At 32.3% G+C, this 24,091-nt stretch overlaps 2 long non-coding RNA genes and 1 pseudogene across 2 annotated transcripts; 2 read left to right on the forward strand and 1 right to left on the reverse strand.

Annotated features, from left to right (window-relative positions):
• Positions 1 to 3,530: 3,530 nt before the first annotated feature.
• Positions 3,531 to 4,829, reverse strand: LOC107918539 (uncharacterized). Its single transcript, XR_001690143.2, has 2 exons — positions 4,156 to 4,829; positions 3,531 to 3,876 (listed from the first exon to the last, which is right to left on the reverse strand). It is a non-coding gene; the product is annotated as an uncharacterized lncRNA (long non-coding RNA).
• A 4,857-nt stretch (positions 4,830 to 9,686) lies between these two features.
• On the forward strand, positions 9,687 to 15,573 carry LOC107919098 (uncharacterized). Its single transcript, XR_001690360.2, has 5 exons — positions 9,687 to 9,991; positions 10,116 to 10,204; positions 11,459 to 11,579; positions 14,511 to 14,888; positions 14,967 to 15,573. It is a non-coding gene; the product is annotated as an uncharacterized lncRNA (long non-coding RNA).
• Positions 15,574 to 16,310: 737 nt separating this feature from the next.
• On the forward strand, positions 16,311 to 23,982 carry LOC107919221 (protein PAT1 homolog; annotated as a pseudogene).
• Positions 23,983 to 24,091: the final 109 nt, after the last annotated feature.

The following is a 24,091-nucleotide window of genomic DNA, read 5'->3' on the forward strand; positions in this document are numbered from 1 at the left end:
TGTGTAATCCAATCAAATCATGAAACATATCATAACAAGTTTTCAATATGAATTTCATTATTCATATATTACACTGACACTATTTTCATTTCGAATACATATATCAACATTTTCCCTTTCATCTTTTAATAACTTAAATCATTCCATATACATACATATTCGATTTAAAATTTAATCACCCGTTAAAGCAAATGAAACATATGACTTTATTATGGCATAAAACATTACCACTACACATATTTAAAACTCAATTAAACCTTTTAGTCACATAATAAACTTCAATCCATTAATTTAATACTCATAAGTTCTTATTCACATACCTGACTGTAGAATATTGATATAATAGCCATTCATTTGCTATCATTTTCAACCTTTCCATTGTTTCGAGGATGCCATGGTATCTTTCAACCAAGGTCTTTCACTCTCGAAATGATGCCATAATATCTTTCAGTCATGGTCTTTCTCTCTTCTCAAATCAAGTAATTTGATGAATCAATCATAAATAGACAAGCATTAAATTATAAAACATAATCAAATAACTACGAAACTAACTTACGAGCTTACCTAGATTATGCTTTTGGTTGACTTGTAGGGACTAATTTGCGATTTTTTCTTTTCCCCAATTATTCTCTATATGATTCAATTCTTAATATATATAATGATTAAATTCAATATATTAATTTCAAATATACTATCAAACTTATTTCTATGCATATACACTTAAATTTTCATTGTTTACATATTTTCCCTAAACTTTTACATTTCTTTCAATTTAGTCCCTAAACCCGAAATTCCAAATTTATAAAAAATTTCACAATTTCTAATGCTAGCCGAATTTCTTCCTACACTAGTACAGTCCATATCCATTCAAAATTCACAACAATTCCACATTAATTTTAATATTTTATCAAATTAGTCCTTTAACTAAAAACTAACAAAAATCATTTCATAAACTAGTTTAAATCAACAACCAATACCACAAATTCATCATTTAACATCAAGAATAACTAAGATTCATTCATGGTAAAATCTAAAATCTTTAACAGTTTTGAAAATGAAGATAAAAGTTAGCTGAACTTAATTGCAACAATCTCAAAAACATAAAAATTATAAAAAAAACAGATGAAAAATGGCTTACCATGCAAACAAATTAGCTTGACTGAAACTTCCAAGTTACAACAATGGTGGCTCGGCTATAGGATGAAGAAATGAAACAAAAAATGAAACGTGTTTTCTTTACTTTTTGTTTTATTCATTTTATGAATTATTATATTTAATAATTAAACTAAATATAAACATATAAAATATAACAAATTTTAATGTTCCACTTTCCACACTAATTAAAAATGGCCTATTTGTCATATAAATCCTTCCTCATTCACTAATTTAACCATTTAATCATTGAAAGTCAAAAGTGATTAAGTTTAACATCTTTTACAATTTAGTCTTTTTTTTCTTTAATTAACTATCTAAACAATAAGATTTCCCATCCGAACCTTCACATATCAAAATAATAACTCCATAAATATTTAATAAAAATATTTACGAACTCGGTTTACAGAAATGAAGTTCTGATACCTTACTTTCTAAAATCATTTGACTTAAGGAATTAACCACTTGAACTTGACCATACGATAAATTAACGAAATTTATTAAATCAAAATTTCAATGTAATTCTATATTTGGCTCGTAAATATTAAATAATAATGTTTATAGACTCACTTGTCTGATTTGTGGCCCTGAAACCACAGTTTTCGACACCACTAAAAAATTAGTTGTTACAATTCAACCATTCAAACACATTCATTCAATGATACTTAGACATACACACTCATCTATACATGTTATACCAAAGTGTTAAATATTAGTTTAATATATATATTCATCCTTACCAACCAATGAACACCAAACCAGTTCTCCAAAGCATTTCATCATGGGCATCTATACTCACATGCAAATTTCATCAATTGCAAAACATACACTTCCCAAAATTCAAATGCATGCATGCACCTATCAAGGGCTAAGTGCATACCATGCCCCATTCAACATATATATACATGTCATTCCATCATCAATCCAACATCCACTTCCGCCTAACAAAAGACACACACGTATATATATGAAGATATCCTTAAACATATTAAAAGTAAATGATTAATTTCATATGGACCAAGACCATTTACATTCAAGAGATGTTATTGTTTAACATTCAACCTATATGCATTTATAACTTTTTACATATGCCAAATTATCATATATCTCACTTTCAAAACAACTAGTTCAACATTTCAACCATTTGGTATTTTCCAATAAGCTAACCAATATGCCTCAATAGGCAACATACCAAAATCACTTATTCAAACTTAGTCTATACTTTCATACTTTTAAACCATTCTTCATCAACATATACCATAATTCAAATATTATCCAAGTGCAAACCAAACTATGCAACCAACGTAAACATATATAAGTACACCTATAAACATGCCACAAAATCAAGCTTTAAACGATACAAAGACTATCGAATCAATACCAATATAGTGTGAGCTTCTTGATGATCCACCTGACATGTTCCGCAAGTTAATGATCTATAGGAGAATGGAAACAACAAGGTAAGCATATCAAATGCTTAATAAGTCCACATGAAAATAACTAAACATACCTTGCCATTTCAACTAGTTAAAGTAATTTGAAACACAATTGTACAAAACATGGCACTCATTTGGCATCCTTATGCATACATATACAACTTCACAAATTCATCACTAGGTTAATCTATTTAAAATAAGATCATATTGTCTACTTCATACACAAGTACAATCATGCTATTCAACTTTGTTCATTTATAAACATATCAATCTCATAACTTAATACAATTTAGCCTGATATAGCATTTTACAATATTAAGATGAGTTCAACGTATAACAGAGTAATATAGCATTATAACATGTAATATATTATTCAATATTTTACCACTAGTATCATTTTTTTTCATCATATAACCAATTGAGCATGTGACTCATATCATTTCACCGTCATTTCTCTTTTTCATTATTTTAGTAGCCCAATGAACTATAATAAATAGATTCGGATTCACAGGTAATTACACCACACTAGAATGCTCGTAAGAGCTCAAACTACAACACACCAGGGCACCAAAGTGCAAAGCCTATAGGCATCATATAATCAGTATCAATACATATCTTTACCACACCAGTGTAATTCGATAATTCGTAACAAATGTTGGATTCTATTATAATCAGTAATATCCCCGTACCAACACATATATCCCATACAACGCACAAATAACCTTATTGGCATGCCAATCGTATCCTATCCTTTAATACATTCACTTGGGCATTTTTACCATATACTATTCATTACGATCCCAACAACCATATACACACTTTTCACTTTTCAAATAGCAATCCATTTACAATTTTAACCTTGTAACATCATCATAAACATACTATCCAATCATATAACAATGTCACATTCATTCAATATCATTTATTTATCCATATTTACCATTTAATTTATATTTTATGATTTAGTCCATTTGATGCCAAAAAACAATAATTACATAACAATTCAAACTACAAGTAAAACAATATAATACAAACATATTATGTGTAATACCAATTTTGGCCTGGCCTATTAACGAATAAACCCAAAGAAAAAATACAAGCCCAATAAACGGGCCCAATAGCTAATTCCCAATCCAGGCCCGAAACTAATGGAAAATGGAAGGGTTGAGAAACCCTAGCAGTAGCCGCCGCCTCCAGCAGTCCCGATCGGCGCACAACTCGGAGCTAGAGGCCTCCTCCGCGAGAGTTGCGCCTCCACATGCGCGGCACCCCTCAGCAACCTTCATACCTGCGGCAAAAGCGGACTTAAACGAGAGTAAACGCAGTAAATAAGGAAAAAATAATTCTTTCATCATTTTTTGTGGGGTTTACTCGGCTATATCAGGCCGATTTCAATCTGTAAATGGGGGAACAGAGAAATAGACAAAGAAATCGAAAGAAAAACAGAGAATACAAAGTTTTTTTCTTAAGGTGAATCGGGTTCCTATAGTTTTATTTTTATTTTTTTCTTTTGCGTTTTATGGTTTTTTAAAGAAATAAAAAGAAGAAAACGGAAGAGGAAACTTACCTTTTCGCTGAAATCGCCGAGTTGGTGCCCTCTCCGTCGCGATTGGAGACCGGGCATCGACGGAGGCCGTGCGTATAAGGCTGACCGACGGCGCTCAAGGGTTTGGAGAAGCCCTAAAAGAACATATAAAAGAACATATGTTCTTTTTGCTTAAGAGAAAAGAAAAATAGTTTAAATTTTTTTTAATTTTAAGAATGGACAAAGCAGGCGCCGTTTGGTTTGGGGGGGGGGGGGGTCCGCGCATATCAACCTTAAATGAGAGATTTGTGTTACTAGTCCCTCCTGGTTGCGACGCGCTTCAATCAAGCCCATTTTGTTATTTTTTTAAAATTTAGCCGCATATTTCAATTTTGTTTCGATTTAATCCAATGCTGCGCAACGTTTAGGAGAGCGGGATTAATTTCCCTTTAGGTCCTCCATTGTTTCCTGTGCATTCAATATTGGTCCTTTTTTAATTTAATTTATTTCAAAATTTCCCCTATTTTTTCGTATTTTGTTCAATTTAATCCATTTTTTTAGAATTTTTTATTTATTATTATATTATATATTATCATTATTACTATTATTATCTCCATATTCATTCGCATGCATTGTGTTTTTATAATATATATGCATGTTTTACAGAGCACGTCTACCTATATATATCTTATACATATGTTTTTATTTTATTTTATTTTATTTTATTTTTATTTCCTAACTTATATATATTATATTTTAATTTCAGAAATCTTTTTTTTTACTTTTGTAAATATGTATACGTATACCTTTTTGTATTATCCTTCATAAATATTTTTATTTCTTTTTATTTTATCTTTTATCTTTTTAACTTTTGTATACCTTATATTTTATATGTATATATATACTTACACATTTTTATTATTTTTTAAATATATACACAAATACATATTTTTATATTTTTATCTTATTTTCACGATTTTCAAACACATATATACATGCATTTTTCATTAGTTTTTTTTTGTTTGATATATTTCATTCCTTCTTTTTATATGTATACTTGTATATGTGTATTAAATATATGCATACACAGATTCTCAAATTTACTTGTATATTGTGCATGGATATATATATTTTGTAAATACATGTACATATATATTTAAATTAAAGTATTTGTTTCATGTTATACATTAATTTTTTAGCATACCTTTTAGAAAATATGTATTTTGGTTTCGTCAAAACATTAAAATCATCATATTTTATAAATTTTCAACATACTTGGTGTACATGATTCTCGAGAAAGACCGTGTCCTAACTTACTGGATTGCGATTATTCTTCGATGAATTTAGAACGCTAAGTATTCATTTTGCATTAAATTCGCAAATTTTAAATAAAAGCTTATTCTCGGGAATTCAATAATGTTGGGTCCTAACTTACTGGTCCTAATATTTTGACTACTCGAAATAAGAATTTTCAAAAGCAAAAGGCAATATTCAGGTATTTTGAAGATTTAAAAATATTGTGCCCTAACTCACTGGGTGTGGTGTTTTATTTATTTGAAATAAGAATATCTTATTATTTTGATTCATTCATGGGATAAAAAGTTTCCTCTTAAAATCTTTTCAAATTTTCGACACCAAGGCATTAAAGAATCAATTTGGTACTGATTTTGGGCGTTACGAGGGTGCTAATCCTTCCTCGTGCGTAACTGACTCCCGAACTCATTTTCTCAAAGTTCGTAGACCAAAATCATTTTTAAGGTGAGCCGATCACACCTTAATCAAGGATCGGTGGCGACTCCCATTTTCGTTTTTAAAGTCGACAACTGAATTTTTATTTTACAAAAAGATGGTTTCGACATTATGAATTAATAAATTAAGTATCATGTGAATTTACCTAACCAAAACAACCACTAACACGACTTTGAGAACTAATCTGTAATTTTTCCTTTTTGCACTTATCTACTGATTGGTTCAAATCTCGATCTATAATATAATTTATCAATTTCAAACATCTCAAAATAGCCTATTGTAATTGTATAATAATTAACTTTAAATTTTCAAATTGCCCTAAAATTTTACATTTTATTCAATTTAGTCCCTAAAACCAAACTTATCATATCTTCCAAATTTGAACTCCAAATTTTAAACCCACTTAAATTATGTTCATATAAAACCTCCTATTATCAAATTTTACAAAAATTTTATACCAATTTCAATATATTCATAATTTAATCCCTAACTCAAAACTAACAAAATTTATTAATAAATTAATCTTATTTAATTTCTAAACTTCAAAATCTATCATAAACATTAAAAAATTTCAAATAACATCAATGATAACTTTTTAAATCTTTGACAGTTTTAAAAACAAAGATACAAATTAATTGCACCTAGTTGCAACGACCTCAAAAATATAAAAATTACAAAAAAACGTACTTGGTTTACTTACCATGCAGGAGGAAATAAGTTTGGCCGAATGTTAAGAACTCAAACATGGCTTCTTTGCTTTATTTTCTTGTTTCGAACGGTGGGGGAAAGAAATGTGGAAGATGGTGGCCTTATTTTGTTTTGTTTTGTTTTCTTTTAACTATTATAATTATTATTTAATAATATTTTAACATTAAAAGATGACAAAACCATTACCAATCGTCCACTTTAATTAAAAAAGTGGATAATTACCACATAAGTCCTTGAATATTCTTCAATTAAACATTTTAAGTAATAAAAGCCAAAAGCGATCAACTTTTATAATTTTTACGATTTAGTCTTTTTACCGTAATTGACTAATTAAACACCAAAATTTTTGGACCAAGCTACAATACACTTATAAAATAACTTTGTAAATATTTAATAAAAATATTCACTGGCTTGATTTACAGAAACGAGGTCTCGAAACCTAATTTTCCAAAACCACTTGACTTTCGTACGCACCACTTGTACCTTAACTAATTAGTCAATTAATAAAATCTATTAAATCACGATTCGCTATTATACTATATTTAACTCATAAATATTAATTAAATATATCTATGGACTCTCTCGTTTTTCAACATCATTGAAAAATGGATTCTTACAAGGGTATTATAAATACCATTCAATGTAGGGAAAAACATATAAGCAATGTGCATATGCTAAAAATATGGAATGTGCACGAGCCTCTAGTGATATTATGGCTGCAATCTATTTCACCAATATGGCATCCAAACAAATTACAAAAAGGAAAGTATTACATTTAAGTTCTATTATGAAGTGATATTGATTAAAGTAAAAGAACTCAACAATATAAAACACAACTTATCGAAGCATTACATTGTGTATTAATTGATGCTCATATTTCTAGCAAGCGGTCTTTCTAATAAGTTTTACAATCTCGATGTCCTAATCACCTATCAAAATATAAATGTTAGTACAGATATAAAGCATTTAGAAAGTAATAGGTTGAGAAGGTAAGAAACAATCCACGAAATTTGATATCACCCTACGATTGTAAAATCGTAAGACAACCATTTACTTATTCGTTTCTCATCCGACACGCATTACATAGCACCTTGAATAAGTAACCTAAAATAGTAGACACCCAACTATATTTATCAATCATTTGCAAGTATGAAAAGACGGGAAGTGCATGGTATGAACTAGGTAGCTAGACTTTTTTTTGTCATCAACACACCTTTGTTCAAGCAAAGACTGTACGCTCTAGGTTGACAATCAATATTATCGAGTGCAAGATTCTTTAAAAGATGCTCAAAATGTGTCTTCAACTATATCATCTTAATTTAATGTCCTTAAAAACCAAACTTAAGGTTAGTACCTATTTTGAGCACTCAATAAAGGCTTTTCCCTAGAATGCCCTCATAACTTCCTGTTACAGGATGTTTGTTCACTAGAAAAATCTCGTCAACAATGCTACATCCTCCAACATTTTTGTCGAATAAGACATGAAACACATGAGTCTCAAGTCTTTATCATTCAATTAGAGCAAATAAGAATGACGACACGAAAGTAACTTTCTCAATTTTGCTAGTGTGATAGAAATAAATTTGCTTTAACTTAGAAATGATTTCGTCGTTAGACAAATCTAAACCCATATTACTGTGATATTACTACAACATTGCTACATTGTCGATAACATGTCCTTGTTCTAATCTCAATAAGTTGACAACACTTACAATATGCTTGAAAATTGAAATTTTGAGATACTTAGGTATGTAAACTTCAGTATAATGTAGAATACGATTTTCTTTGGTTTTATGTGAAAAACTAACAAGTTTGACTATTGTCTGTTTAGAGGTGTGCTTGGGCTGGGCTCAACTAAAAATTTAGGCCCGTTTATTAGGCCCGGGCCTGGACAAAAAAATAAGCCTAAAATTTTGCCCAAGCTCGACCTGGATAAAAATGTTAAAACCCGGGCCCGACCCAGCCCGTAAATATTAATTTTTTATATAATTTTAAAATATATATAATACATCAAAAATACTAAAAATATCAAAATAAATATTTCCCAACAAATTAAAAATAAATTTTAAAAAATATGTATACTTAAAAAACACTAAGATAAATGCAACTTAACAAGCAAATGCCTCTAAAATAATAACAAAATTAATAAATGTCTTTAAAATAATAACAAAATTAACAATAAAATAAGTTTTATACAATATCCAAACAATAACAACAAGATAGGAGCAACATAATAGTAAAATGGTAGCAAAATAGGGAGAAAACAATAAGAAAATAATATTTAAAAAAAAAGATTTTTGTGCCCTTTAGTGAATTCGGGTCGGGCCAAGCTCGGGCCAAAAATGTCTTACCCGAGGCTTGGCCCATTTTTTAAATGGGCCTTATTTTTTTATCCAAGCTCATTTTTGGGCCTATATTTTTGCCCAAACCTTCCCACATTTCAGACGGGCCTTCGAGCCGGACCGGGTGGCCCGACCCATGAATTGATCTATGTCTACTTATTTATAGATTTTAAATTTTTAGGATTCTATTAGGGATTTTAAACGAAACTCAACACCCACAAGTATCGATGTTCATTTAATTTTCTATTAAAATATTTTCAGATTACATATACTTTTTTCAAAAAAATATTTATAAGTCGATATTAATGGATGTCAAATTCATAATTAAAATTATCCTCTATTGTTTCAAAATTAAATTATATTGCACAAAGAACTCAGCACCCATAATCTTGAGTTTCTATAATTATATCATAATAATTACAATGATTTCAATGAGAGTATAAAATTTTACGATGTTGATATATTCACTAAACTCAATACTCATGGATATCGAAAAGAAATATTCTTAAAAATAACATTTACATTAAAAATATATTATAATAGATTGTCAAACCTTTAACCTAGTCTAGAAAATGTCACTAAGATATCAAATAATTATCTTAGGTTAATGAAATAATGAAATTTAAAAAAAAAAAAGCTTTTTAGTACACCTTCAGATTTTGTGAATTTTTATTTTTAAAATTTAAATAATTTTACATGAAATATGAATGTATGCCTTATAAAATTTTATAAAACTTAGGGTCCGTTTGTTTAGGGTGAAAATATTTTCGAACAATATTTTCCAAATTTTACAGTGTTTGTTTGCTGGAAAATGAATTCTTATAGGAAAACATTCTCCAAAACACGGGTAATCATTTCACAATTTTTAGAAAAGTGTAAGACATTTCCCATTCTCTTCTCTTCACTCTCATCGCACACTGCTCATCTCTGTCCATCAGCCTCTGCCTCTCCTCCTCATCTCTATTCGTTGGCCTCACCTCATCATCTCTGCCTCGTCTTCTCTGTCGGTCGACCGTCGCCCTTACCAAGTCTGTATTTTGAAGAAACCCTAAAAAATTAACAGCCACAGTCCTATTAAGGTATAATCTCAATCTTTTTTTTATCAAGGTTACTTCATTCGAAATGGGTCTGTTAAAATTTTAAGTGAATTTTTACTGAATTTCTTTCTTATTTATACTCATGATGGTTCTCTTCTAATGGCAGATTTGTAATGCATGCTGGTTCTCCTCTTCTCGTTAGCTTGCTAAAAAATTATAGCCTCCTTTGTCACCTCTTCTCGCGATTCATCGAAGGTAGATTTCTACTCACATTCTTGATTGCAAGGTTTAGGATTTAATTGTTAGGGGTTTTTGCATATTTGTATTAGTGTTCTTCTGTTCGAGTTTGGTTATTTTGCTGAAATTTATTTGTTGGGCTAACTTTTTTGAACTATGATTCTATCTTAAGTCATCATGTGTTAATCATATGGTTGTAAAGGTTTATTCCAAGGCCAAAATGGCGGTTACTTATTGTAGAGATAAAATAGGGTTGTTAATGGAGAGGCATTGGCCAATGGTTTGTAGTGGATGTGTTGGTTTCTGCAAGTTTTGAAGCTGGTTTTGGTTTATTGGATAGATTGTTTAGTGAGAGGGTTTCAATCATGTAGCAGATTGGGTTCGGCTTCTTTGCTTGTAATAATGTGGAGTTGTTTCCTTAGCTTGACTTTCATGTCCTGCTTGCTTTATGTGCTTTTAAGCATGGTAATGTATTGTTTCCTTAAAATCTTGTGTTTTGCTTTTATTTTGGGATAGTTGCTTGTTGATTTTATATGGCTTGTTGATTGGAGGGGTTGAAAATGATTGCAATTTTCAAAATGAAGTTGAGATGATTGATTTATTTGGATTTGATGCTTGTCAACCTTGATCTATCTTTGAAATTTGTTTGATAAGGTCATAGAATTAAGCTTGATTTTTCGATACTGATTTGATGTGTTTAAGGTTAGATTCTTAGTAAAGATGCTTGAATTTTAGCTTAATAAAAGTTTCATTTCTAGAATCTAATGGCTGTGTTGATTGGAAATCATACCCTGAAGTAAGATATATCAAAATGTATGATATATACATGTATGTATGTATGTATATATATATTTATTAGAGATTCTTGAATATTATCCTCAGGTTGTTGTTCTTGAATATCCGGCCTTGTTTCTTTTGTCATAAACTATTTATGCATAAATTAATCTCGAATGAGCCATCACTTGCACCACAAAATGACCTCAGGGAAGTTAAAATTCTTCTTTTCGACCCTACAAGTTATGTTATTCAGTTTAATAGCATTTTCTTTGATGACCGGACATGAAATTCAAGGAGCAAAAAGTTACCAAGAGGTTGTTAATTATGGATATTTTCCATATGTTCGGGTAAACATGTACTGTTTAGGTTTTTCTAAGACTTAGGTGGATTTATGCTATCCCGTTCCAACTTTATTCTACTTTATGGCATCGATCTTATCAGTACACAATGAGAAATTTTAGAATGATGCTGACAGTCCGGTCTCGTTTATTTCAGGGAGCTGCTCTTCAGTACTTGGGTTACGCACATTGCCTCTTTATTGTAGGACCGTTCGGCATTTTGGTATTATGGATGTATGCTAACTTTTGGATAACAGGAACACTACTTATAGTTAGAGGTATGGCTTGTTTTTTTGCTCTATTGAGTGAAATTTTCCTGTCGGTAATATGGCGTTCGTACTTTTTTCTTATTTTATTTTCATATCCACATGACACATGGATAGCTCTATCTATGGTTTCGGTGACATCTACAACTATAGCTAATCATATGTTTTCTGTTTGAAAAATAGTTTATTTTCACAAAATTATCCACCTTAAGCTGTATGAAAATGGATTATGGCTTTCTTTTTATCGAGCTTGTTCATGAATGATGATTTTGAGGATTTTCTGTGACTATCCATTATCTATTACCCATTTGATAATTCTCGGTGACCAACCAAAGCTCTTACCTGACCTTTAATGTATGCAAAAGAGTACTACTTTATGTAATCCATATATTGTCATCTAATGTCTGGCTAGCATGTGAATTTACTTCAGATATACATATTTATTTTATGTTCTCAATGCTAAACAGGGTATGAATTGTATCTCATTTTGGAAGATTCTTTATGCTTACACTTGTTTGATGGAGTTATATGTATCTGCACAAGTTATTTGTTCTCCTTAAGCCATGCGAGATTGATAGTCTTAATGGCGACTGCATACTCTGTGTATTGTGTCAAAGTTCGAGTTGGGTGGATTGGTGTTTTTTATAAACTTAACTATTCAATGTTTTGAAAAGAATCTAACCATGCCTCATGAATATCCATAAGCTCCAGTGACGTTGCATAGGGGTTATTTTTATTGATGAATATTTATCTGAAATGTTTTGTAGGATGTTTATCTACTAGGAAAATATATTTGTTGATGAATTTTCAGACTATGAAATCTGAAGAAAGAAAGACCTTATTTAATTTTTATGGAGGGACCAAAATTGAGTTATAAAATTTTGTAAACATTATAATATAATTTTATTATTGTACTACTTTTATAGCTTTCAAATTTTTCTATTTCTGTTTCTATTTCTGAAGAAAGAAAGAATAATTATTTTTTTATATTTCTGAGGGAGGCAAAAATACTTGATAGCCTCTGTCGCCACCTCTGTTTTTATGTATCTAACTTTTTAATAAAAAATGCTTTATTATCAGTTCCATTGGGTTCCATTTTGATAGCTAATATATGTCCAAGAATATGCAATCTTTAATTAAAAAATATTTTGATTACGTGATACCAGAAAATAATTAAAATAATATATTTAAAAACTAAAACTGATATGATTAATATTTTAACGAACTAACCATTGAATTCATCAATATACTTGTACTTGTCATGCATGTAAAATTTTAAATAGATCTAAAATATTGTATATATTTATATTTATTAAAGTATTGGTACAAAGAAAGTAGTTTAATTTCTCAAAAAATTATTAATGCAATTATAATTAGCTTGATATGTATGTATGCACTTTAGTCATGGTAATTTTTAGTCATATATGTGATTTTATGAAAATCTTGCATCTTTTTTGTAGTGATTAAATATTTGTGTGACATTATTGTGTGTAGATTGATCGTAATCAAGATCAAAATGCAATTATCGGAGTCGTGGCTTCAGTTTTAGCTTTTGGGGCTCTTTGGATTAAAAAATTAAAAACTAGGAAGGAAATTGCTTCTCACCCTCGTGTGAATCGAGATTATGAAAGAGAAAATTATATTAATAGTATTTTATATAGTGGTGACCAGTATTGTATTAATGTAATAAGGATAAGACCGATCGTCTTTTTTAATTTGTGTGATATTCTTAGTAGGAATAATTTGTTACAATCAACTAAATTTGTGAATATTAGGGAGCAAGTAATTATATTTTTACATATAATTGGTCATAATGTAAGGTTTTGAGTGATTGGATCTAGATATTATAGATCAACTGAGATAGTTCACCGTTACTTTAGGGTTGTATTGAGAGTTATTTTGAAATTGTATAAACTAGTTATTAGATTACCAAATGAGTCAACTACTAGTGAAATCAGAAACAATCCAAGGTTTTATCCTTATTTTAAAGATTGTATTGGAGCATTAGATGGAACTCATGTTCGTGCATCCGTTCCACTTAGCATTCAAGGAAGATTTCGTAGCCGTAAAGTGGGAACGACACAAAATGTATTGGCTGCCAGTACATTTGATTTGAAATTTTCCTATGTTCTAACTGGTTGGGAAGGTAGTGCACATGATTCTCGTATTTTAAGTGACGCACTTTCACGCCCAAGAGGATTAAGAATTCCGGAAGGTAATAATTATCATTAAATATCAAATAGTTTTAGTAAGCTCATAATTTATTAGTATTAATTATGTTTTGTACAATTGTAGTTAAATACTATCTTGATGATGCTGGATATGGCATCCGAAATGGATATATTACCTCATATCGTGGTGTCCGATATCATTTAAAAGAGTTTAGTGCTCAGGGGCCTGAAAATGTAAAGGAACTCTTTAATCTTCGTCATTCATCATTACGAATCACTATTGAACGTGTTTTTGGGATTTTGAAGAAACAGTTTCGTGTATTAGATGCTGAACCATTTTGGAATTTTCAAACTCAAGTAGATATAGTTTTGGCTTGTTGTATCATTCATAATCATATAATGGGAGTTGATCCTAGTGATTTACTTTATCAAGGATTATACGAGGAGCTTGAGTCTGATTTGATAATACCAACTGTTACGGAGCGAGAAGAAAGAGAAGAAACAAGAGAAAGGTTTGCTAAGAGAGACGAAATTACACAAACTATGTGTACTAATTATATGGTTAGAAATATTAGGTAGGTTTAAGGCTTAGGGTTATTGTTTCTATGTTTTGTATATTTTAGTATTAAAATTGTTTTTTTTTGTTAATGTTGGTTGGATAATGATATTAGATATTGAATTTATTATGTTTTAAGCTTGTTGGATATTGAATTTATTATGTTTTAAGTTTGTTGGATATTGAAATGATTGACAATGACAATTATTAATGTAGAATGGGTACGGGCAACAAAGAAGGGACCTTTAAGCAATTCAGGTGGACAAAACCGATGGAACCTCTTTTTCTTGAAATTCTAGCAGAGGAGGCCAAGAGAGGAAATAAGCCTTCTATTTTTGAAATTCTAGCAGAGGAGGCCAAGAGAGGAAATAAGCCTTCTAATACTTTCAAAACAGTTCTCTTAATCGAGTTGCCGAAGCTATTTCTGAAAGATTTCAAGTCTAATGCGATGTGAAGCATGTGGAAAATCATTTGAGGACTGTAAAAAACCAGTGGCAGATTATATGCACAATTCGAGGTGAAAATGGTTTTGGATGGGATGATAACATGAAAATGATCACATGTGATACAGCGACATATGATACAGCAATGATGGTAATATATGTATATATATGTTAAGTATATTTCAATTATTTTTTACTTGTTATTCTAATTGTGTATAATATCCAACAGGCACACAAGAAGTATGAACCATTTTTGAATAAAAGCATTGATCATTATGATGAAATGGCTTTGGTTGTTGGCAAAGATATGACAAAAGGGAGTTTTGCCAGAATATTTGCTGACATAGATTTGGATGATGGTAACCAAGATTCAGTGCCCATAGTTTGCGACAATGAAGAGACCGAAGAGGTAAGAACAAAAGTATCTTCATCTTGCACATCCAAACTTAAAAGAAAAAATGTTCAAGAAAGTGTCGTTGATGAACAAATTAAATTTGTGGGTGAACAACTTGACAAAATTGCTAATGCTTTGGAACAATTTATTGCGGATAAGACACCACATCTTTACGAAGAAGTGATGTCGATGGAGGAAGAAGGATTTGATGATGACTCCCTGTGTTTTGTGTTTGATTATCTAGTGAGTCATGAATCCGAGGCCAAAGCTTTTTTAGTTAAAAGTAAGAAGTATAAAAAAAATTTGGCTTTAAAATTTTTTTCAAGGATGAAGAAATTGATACTTTTAATGTGGTGTAATATTAGTTATATACTTGGACAATGTTGTTATTATGTGGTGTACTATTAATTATGCATTTGGATAAAATTATTAATTTTTAGTATTAATTGTGGTTTGGAAGCTAATTTATAATTATTCAATCCCTTTTTTTTTATTTTTTTATAACACAATTACAAATAATTTATTTAACTTTGGTTGTTTTCAATTTAGGATAGTTAATATTCTAACTTAATAATTGAGTATTATTATATATTTAATTAGATTTATTTATAAATAAATAAATCATTGTAATATATGTAAAAATAATTTAAAATATAAATTTATTAATATATTTAAAAACAAGACTAGAAAAATAAATCATTTTTAAAAAAATAAATTATTTTTCAGAAAATATTTTAGTTACAAACAAACTGAGCCTACTTTAATTGAATATATAACTAAAAATTGAAATTAAATTAAATTAACAAAATAAAACTTAATCTGAAACTCCTTTTCGGTCGACTCAATCACTACAAGAAATTTCCTTCGTTATCTCTTCCGAAGGGTTCCTCTCTCTCTCTCTCTATTTGTCTCAACAAATTTGATCTGAAAGAAACAAAAAAGAAAACTATTTCCTTTCCATACATACAGATCTTCTCTCTACCAAACATTTTTTCTTTGCTAAGGGTTCTTGCTTTTCAAACCATTTTTTCGCCATTTTTCTTGTAATTCTTTTTCTTGTTAGAGTTCAGATTTTAGATTTTTTTAAAAAGAAACGATTAGATTGTGAGGTTCAGTTAATTATTAGGTTTTTCTGTTTTGGGTTTCCCTGTCGCGTGGTAATTTTGAAGTGCATATAAAATGGATGCTTCTGAGGATCTTAAGCAATTCGGCGATACTGATAAAGGTTGATATTCGATTCATTTTGCTTTAATTTACTTGGTTTATGCATTTTGGGGATAAAATTAGCTTTGTTTTCTTCTCTTTTGGTTGGCTTTAAGCTTAGCGTAAAATTTGAAACCTTTATGGTGGAGGAGTTATCGTTCTTCTGAGATCAAATGTATAACAGGTTAGAAGGAAATGAAATTAGATCCTTAAATATTGTGTTTTCAATGCTAAGGGCAGGCTTTTGTTGCTAAAACAATTGTGGTAACACTGTTTGATTCAGTTAGAAGCCAAATGTCGTTTCCATATGTGAACAATTTCTGGTTTTTAAGTTGCGACTTTATTTCATGTTGGCCTGGACATTTTCCAGATTAGTAATTATAAGTTTGAATTTGGCTACTAAATCACGACAGTTAATGATTTCAATGTGCTGGTGTTTCAGACTTTCAGTTGAATTGACTTTGGTTTCGAATATTTTTAGTGATGGAAATAAGCACGATTTATTTGAATTATGATTGAATTGGAGAAACTGCTTTTGTACATTTTGAGAAATATCAGGCCTTTGGATACACAAAGGGTGTTAACTTGCGCCCATCTCAATTACCCCATTCTGCCCATTGAATTGGAGAAAGTGCTTTTTTTTAATGATTCTGTGTTGCTACTGATTTTTAGTGAAATGATATTTTTCTTATGATGTGTTTTCTTTTTTATGAAGAGCTCATTTCAGTAAAGTTAACTTTTCTATTGTGCAGGAGGTGCAGTATTTGATGCATCACAATATGCATTTTTTGGAAACGATGTTCTCGAGGAAGTTGAATTGGGGGGATAGATGATGAGGATGAGGATTTACCTGCAGCTGGACTTGATGAAGAGGAGTTTTTGTTTGATCAAGAGGAGGTTAACATTCTTGTTTCTTTCAGTTTTATTTTTCCTGTTTCGATTGTTCTTGCAAGTTTCTGCAGCATAGCACAATCAGTGACTATTCAATCGGAAAATAAATGTCTCCCTTCCAAGTGTCGTGCTAAAAAATAGCCTTTTGGATTAGTGTTGGATTTTTTCTCCATGTTCTTTAACAGATAGATTCCACTGCATTCAATTAGTGGTTGACATGCGAGTTTTATTTGTGGAATAAAGCTCTGTGGGAGTTCATATTATATATTGTTCTATTTGTCTGTGCAAAACATTGTGAACCTTGTTCTCTGTATTTATAAGTTGACAATGTAGCCATCTTGGTTGGCTGCTTTCCGAAGTCAATTTATTTGATTCGTTCTCTTTGGTCTTCACAATGAGAGGTAGCTCTTTTGTACTTTTTTAATAAAATCATATTATACATGCTCTTTTGCAATGGTCTAGTGGTTTAGTATCTTGTTAATAAAACCATATTGTATATTTGAATAGTTTGGAGATTGTGTTAACTGTATTTGGTGCATCTTGAAGTAATGTTTGTTGTTTCTTATATGCTTCCTGAAGCAAATATGGTGAGAAGGTAGTATATGGAGTTTATATTTTCAAGTATTTTTCACACAATTGATTTATCTGTTCCCTTCATTGAGGGGAAAACAGTGGAATGAATTGACTTACACCTCACTTCTTCCTCAAACACCTTTTGTACCACTTATTTTCATAATATGATAAGGATCTTTTCAGATTACAACTTCCAGAGGTCTATGTCACCTTCTTGACAATCAGGTTTTTAGGAATCCTTTTACCCATCATGCAGAAGTTTTAGACGAAATCTTGTTCCTGGTTGCTGCTAGATGCATGATACTGCCTCATTTCCTCTGTGGTGGTTCTTCGCTCTCCCCCTTCTTAGTATTTTTGGTTGTTGAGTCTTGGAGGCAGTTGTATTCAGTAATGGCTGGCTTGCTTTGAGGCATTGCTTCTGTAAATCTTTGTAGAAAATGAATCTGTATCTATTATTAGCACAAATTTGATTAGTTCATGCCAATGGATTTTTAAAGTTAATAATTGGTGTTAGAAATTTACTCTTATGCCTGGAAGGAGATCTGGCTTACAGATCAACTACTGGAGTTAATTGTGGAAATTTGTTTGATTTGGTTTCTTATAAAATTGTTACCCTGTACTATTTATGTTGGAGTAGCTGAAATCTGAGGTTGCATTTGTCATTAACAAATAGAAATCCAAAAAGAGAGGAAATTGATATCATCCCCTCCACTTTTTCCTTGGAATTGCGTACTTCAAATGTTCACCAATATGGTTAAAAATTCATGTTTTAATCAAGAATTTTCATCACTCTTAGGTGTTTCTTTTGGCACATCTAACTAATAAACCTGCCAAGGTTATTCATTATATAGCTGATTTTATTAGACTGGTCATGTGCTAGATGCTTCATCTAATTACCCTCCATATTTGCAGGGTGGAGTTTTGAGGGCCTTATCAGACATAGATGATCTTGAAAGTACATTTTCAAAGGTTAGCCCACTACATGATTACTGTATTTTGCAACTAGTACGATTGTTAAAGATCTTTTCCCTTTCTAAGGATTAGCTACTAATATAATCTGTTAACGAATTTCTTTTTTTTTTTTTTCATATTGTCATGGGGCTTAGAACAATTTGATCCTTGCCATTATTCTAACAGTGGATCTGTTGAGCCTTCTATCCTTTAGAGGTTGGTGAAAATGCCCTGGGACCTTGTTGACTCTTAGCTTTAGAACCTATTCGCATATGTGAATTAGAGGGAATGAAATCTAAGTGTCTGACCAAATCACCCCCTAGCTTTTGAGTGCATGTCTGTCTGGTTTCTGAAGATACACTAGAAATGTTTTACCATCTCCTTCTCTAACTCTTTGGACACTGTTCTAAGATGATTGATCCTCCAAACTTTTATTGTAACTCTGCCACAACGGCACTAGTATTAATCTACTTTTAGAATGAACCTTAATTTTTGCTTGATATTGGCTTAGTTTTTGTATAATTAATTAGGAAAGATAATTTCCTTTTAAATCATGTCTCCTTGTTCGCTGGTGCCAAGATCAAAATTTTGGACTATAAAAAACCATAAAGGACAAAGTTCTTATCTTTTTCTTTAATATTTCTTAAAATGACAATTCACCAGTGGCATTTACGGAGATGCATGTTTTTTGGTGGTTAGTTCTGGCTGGGCATTGGTGGTGGAGTGTTTGCTGATGGCAGCTTGTGATTTTGTTGCAGTTGAACACAGCTGTTAGTAGACCAAGAGGCTCAGGGATAATTGGTGATAGGGGATCCCGAGAAAGTGAGTTTATTTATCTCATTACTTTCTTCTAGTAGTCAGTGATGATTGATATTTTTTGAGGTCCAATCTTTTTTGGATTTATTTATTGTAGAAGCTTTTCATGTGTTTTATTTAGCATCAGTGCTGATTGTTGAACTTTGACATAAGCATCCCCCTGCCTGTTTGAAGTGTGGAGTGTAGCTGTTTGATTCCTATGCTTTAATGGAAAATTATGTTCAAGTTCAGGAAAACTATCAAGTGATATAATAAGAAAATAAGATATCCCTGGATCAAGGGGAATATATATCAACAATTAGATTGAGTTAACCATTGTCATAGAGTTTTGGGTTGTTAATCATTTAACAGCTAGAAAAAAAAAATTGATAGAGCACGGGTTATTTGTATCAGGATTATGATTTGAGTTTTTTGGTGGAAGCTCATTACTTGTAATATTTGAGAAGACTCCAATATGTTTAAGAGTATAAACGCATAGGTGCAGTGGGCATGCCTTCACTGTGACACAGTCAAGCAGAGACATGCAAGAAGTGCATTACACTTGCTTTGTTTCCCCCCTGCCATCCTTTTTTTTTCCTGCTTCATATGATAATTAAATCATTAAATTTTGCATAAATTTAACCTTAAGCATCTCAGTTGTGAAATTCATTGATATGTTTGAAGTTCTGAATACCCTTTGTGCCATGATATGAAGTTCTTGTTCACCATATTTATGAGACGGAATAATTGGTCACTGATTGAAGGAAGACGTTTTGTTCTTTGATAGCATATGCTTGTTACGTGATTTGTGGAAATCCATTTCTGATGATTCTAACCTCCATTAAAGTTCATTTTGATGATGCTAACCTCTGTCAAGCTGTGGAAATTCCATTTGCCACTGTCTTGGAATTTATTATATGCAGCTCTAAGCTAGACATTTGAAGGAATCAGATCCTGGTAGATAAAAAAAAGAGTTTAAATATAGCATTGATAGCACTATAGTTCATGGCATCTATGGTACTAATTGGTTAAAATGTTGGATTGTATTATTGTTGTTCACAGAGTTATTAATCAAACCTCTTATAATCTACATTTAATTGTCCATGTGGCATAGGACTCTCAAAATCTTCTACACTTTTCCCCTGCCCTTTAGCTAACACTTCTCTATCTCTCGTTTAGTCTCATTTTAAGTAGTATGATCGGATTGAGTTAGTGAGGTGTCAAATCTGCAAGTTGCAAATTGGTACTCCTTCCATCTTCAGAGTGAAGTGAGGCATTGATTCCCACAAACAGACGGATATACATGTATATTATGATTTTTATGTATATCTAATAAGCTTAAAATATATAAAACTAAAGAGTTTGATCCATTCCATTGCCAAATGTGTTCCATAATGATGCATTATCATAATTAATAGTCATCATCTGACCCTAGGGCAATGTTTCCTTTGCGACCATTTATGACAAAAAGTGTCATGATCTGTATTACCATTATTTCTCTTGTTGGAATCAATATCTTAAGCACAAGGACCCTACACCATCAAAGTGAGTTCAACAACTATACAGGCAAACATACTGACATATGTGACATTATTCTGACCACGTTGTTCCCCTTTAAGGTTCATCTGTTGCTGAGTGGGCACAAGGGGAGGAATTTCCTTACTGGCTCGACCAGCAAGCTCTTGAAACTGAAGGTATTCCTGAACGCTGGTCATCACAACCATCAACCAATTTGGACCCGAAGCATCTCCTCAGAACATCCTCATACCCTGAGCCACATCAGCAGCAACCACAACAACGCCACCAGCTACATTTCTCTAGCGAACCTATTCTGGTTCCAAAATCTTCCTACACTTCATACCCTCCCCCTTGTGGCAGGTCTCCTCAAGCTTCACCAAATCAGCATCCTGGTCATCTGAATATTCCATATATGGTTGGTGGATCACAGATGACATCTTCTCCAGATCTCTCTTCCTTCTCTAATTCTCAGCCTCAAATGCCAGGTTTGCATCATGGGTCACATTATGGTGGGAATATGAATCATTTGGTTCCTGGTCTGTCTGTCAATAGTCGTGCATCGGATCAATGGGGGAGCCAGCCCAAATTATATGGTGGAGATGGTTCAAGTGTTTTGAACAATATGTTGCAGCAACAGTTATCTCATCAAAACGGTTTGATTCCGCCTCAATTAATGCCCCAGCTACAGGTGCACCAGCAGAGACTGCAACATCCTGTTCAGCCATCAGTTAACCGTTTGCCAGGGATTCAGTCACAGCTGTTTAATCCCCATCTTTCTCTATCCTCACCTCCAATGAACCAGTTTGAAGCTGTACTTGGTATTGGTGATCTGAGAGATCACAGACCTAAATCAGCTCATAAAGGAAGGCAAAATCCACGACTTTCTGAGCAAGGTTTTGATATTGGATGGCCTCAATTTAGATCCAAATACATGTCACCTGATGAGATTGAGGGCATTCTTAGAATGCAGCTTGCTGCAACTCACAGTAATGACCCATATGTGGATGATTATTATCACCAGGCTTGTCTTGCAAGAAAATCTGCAGGGGCAAAGTTGAGACATCATTTCTGCCCAACTCATCTTAGGGATCTTCCCCCCGAGCACGTGCAAATGCTGAGCCACATGCTTTTCTCCAGGTTGATGCTCTTGGGAGGGTTCCTTTCTCTTCAATTCGGAGGCCTCGTCCTCTTCTGGAAGTTGACCCTCCAAATTCATCTGCTGCCAACAACAATGATCAGAAAGCTTCTGATATGCCCCTGGAACAAGAACCAATGCTTGCTGCTAGAGTTACAATTGAGGATGGTCTGTGCCTTCTTCTTGATGTAGATGATATTGATCGGTTTTTACAGTTTAATCAGTTACAGGATAGTGGAGCACAGCTGAGACAAAGACGGCAGGTTTTGTTAGAAGGGCTGGCTGCATCACTTCAATTGGTTGACCCTCTTGGCAAGAATGGCCACACAGATGAGCTTGCTCAAAAGGACGATCTTGTCTTTTTACGAATAGTGTCCCTTCCCAAAGGCCGGAAGCTGCTTGCAAGGTACCTTCAGCTTCTTTTTCCAGATGGTGAGCTTATGCGGATTGTCTGCATGGCCATTTTTCGTCATTTAAGGTTCTTGTTTGGAGGCCTTCCGTCTGATCCAGGAGCAGCTGAAACTACTAGTAACCTTGCAAGGGTTGTTTCCTCTTGTGTTCATCACATGGATCTTCGTGTGCTTAGTTTCTGTCTTGCAGCTGTGGTTTGTTCCTCAGAGCAGCCTCCTCTTCGTCCTCTTGGAAGTCCCACTGGAGATGGGGCATCTTTTATTTTGAAATGTGTTCTTGATAGGGCAACAAAACTGGTGACTGATTTTAAAGCTGGTGGGGATTACAATATAAGCAATCAGTCCCTTTGGAAGGCCTCATTTGATGAGTTCTTTAACCTTCTTACCAAGTATTGTGTAAATAAATATGATACGGCAATGCAGTCCTTGCGTATGCAGGTCAAACCAAATATGGTAATTGATGAAGCAGATGCTACCAAAGCAATTAAACGAGAAATGCCAGTTGATCTGTTACATGCGTGTCTACCCCACATTAATGAGCAGCAGAAAAAGCTGATATGGGATCTCTCTCAGCGATCCATGCTTGTAGGACAGTCATGATAAATAAATGATAGTGGGAGAAGCTTAAATTCATTCATGTTTAGACAGCCACATTGAAGTGATGCCATGTGCTGAAAGGAACACGCTTAGCTTATACCATTCATCCCAGTGGCTGATGGCCATGATGGAGCACCCAAGATGGGTTCATTTCAGGTGAAGCTCTAGATAAGTTAAGGTCCTATTTTAGTTTTACTAGTTTAAGTATTTTAATCTTTAAAAATAACATGCTTCTGCTTTTTTAGCAAAATATTGAAGTGGGTCTAGCTATGTGTATTTATGATAGAACCTTGCAGAGATTTTCCTTTCCTGGGGTTCTTTTCCATAGATTGGAGCTTATGTTGAAGATCCATTGTGAAATATGTGTATGGAGATGTAGTTAGTGTGTAGGGGGTTAAGTGCAGAAGATATCCCGCATTCCGACTGTCATTTTTTTTTTTTGTTTAAAGGAGGTGGGATGGATCGTCTCTTAGTCTGTTGGAAGTGTCTCTGCGCGATATAGCAGATACTGAATAAACAGTCAAATAATGCCAGCATCATGGGAGGGGTGTGATAGCTTCAATTAAAATGCTAAAATTAGCTTTAATATTGGTAATGTCATTGCGTTTGATTCCTTGTTTTTGTTTTACTTTTATGGAGGAAAGATTGTTCATATCCTTCTTTGCCCTTCACTTGTGGCGTGGGTGTAATGGTGGTATAAATTATTTGGAGCCTTTGAATGGCTATGAACTGTTACTAGTTAACTTTCAAGTGTTAATGGATTTATGTATTTTTGTCACTGTGCAGACTTTTAATATACAACTGGTTTCTACCCACGTTACGCTTTGGGTTAATTATTTATTTTTCAATTAAATTATAGTGTAAAAATTTGAAAGTTTCAATTTGTT

Source organism: Gossypium hirsutum, chromosome D13, assembly GCF_007990345.1.
Source record: "Gossypium hirsutum isolate 1008001.06 chromosome D13, Gossypium_hirsutum_v2.1, whole genome shotgun sequence".
Classification (NCBI taxonomy): domain Eukaryota; kingdom Viridiplantae; phylum Streptophyta; class Magnoliopsida; order Malvales; family Malvaceae; genus Gossypium; species Gossypium hirsutum.